Below are 1070 nucleotides of genomic sequence, written 5' to 3'. Positions count from 1 at the left end.
GCATGGGCCGAGTAATTAAGCGAAAAGTTCAAAAACATGCCATAACTCAGGTTCTACTAGAGATACGGGGATGTTATAGTCCAATTTGTTCCCCATCCAATGATACTAAAAACTTAGGGCGACGAAAAACTGGAGCCAAGTAATTAAGGTGCTAACCATGTTAGTTTTGGCTATTTTTGAAAGTGGCTGCGAGACAGAGCAATCATCATCATCATCTTCTTTAAGTGTAGTTTCCTGCTCCACACTGTAAAAAGTTGTGGTGTCTAAATAGCGCCATAATGGTGTTAAAACAATGTGCACTATTTGAGCACCTTGACAAGGTGCGGAAATAGTACGAAAATGGTTCGATATTTTAAAACACCATTAGCTTAAACGAATGGTGAAGAAATGGGTTTATAAAGCATAATTCTTTAAAAGGTTTGCAAATGATAACTTAATTATATAAAATAACCCCATGGAATACCCCATTAAATGGTGCTCAAATGGCATAGAATTAGTGCGATATTTTTTATACACCATTCGCTTAAATAAACGGTGAGAAAGAGGGTTGAAAAAGCCTCATTCATTAAAAGGCGCACAAATGATACCCAAACGATATAAAATAACACCTTTCGGATAACAGCCGAACGCGCTAAGCATTGCGCCAAGGAAGCCCAAAAATTAAATGGTCGTCAGGTACTGTGGAAAATCTTTTATATTTTGGGTTACAGCTGACACCTCACAACACCGCTCCCGGATGGGCTCGAACCACCAACCTTTCGGTTAGCAGCCGAACGTGCTAACCATTGAGCCACGGAAGCCCAAAAATTAAATGGTCGTCAGGTATTGTGGAAAAACTTTGGCTTTTTACGCTACATTTGAGATCTCACAACACCACTCCCAGGTGGGCTCGAGCCACCAACCTTTCGGTTAACAGATGAACGCGATAACATTGCGCAACGGAAGCCCAAAAATTAAATGGTCTTCAGGTATTGTGGAAAAACTTTGACTTTTTACGTCACGTCTGACACCTCACAACACCGCTACCGGATGGGCACGAACCACCAACATTTCGGTTAACAGCCGAACAC

The 1070-nt window shown here is 41.2% G+C and overlaps 1 non-coding gene across 1 annotated transcript; it reads right to left on the bottom strand.

Annotated features, from left to right (window-relative positions):
- Nucleotides 1–727: 727 nt before the first annotated feature.
- TRNAS-GCU (transfer RNA serine (anticodon GCU)) lies at nucleotides 728–800 on the bottom strand. Its single transcript has one exon. It is a non-coding gene; the product is annotated as a tRNA-Ser (tRNA).
- Between the last annotated feature and the right edge of the window lie 270 nt (nucleotides 801–1070).

This window comes from Phalangium opilio, unplaced genomic scaffold (assembly GCF_054372755.1).
Source record: "Phalangium opilio isolate 3A_F unplaced genomic scaffold, DU_Popi_V2 ptg000002l_1, whole genome shotgun sequence".
NCBI classification, from domain to species: Eukaryota; Metazoa; Arthropoda; class Arachnida; order Opiliones; family Phalangiidae; genus Phalangium; species Phalangium opilio.
The sequence above is the reverse complement of the archived record's forward strand: the minus strand, read 5'-3'. Positions and strand labels throughout refer to the sequence as shown.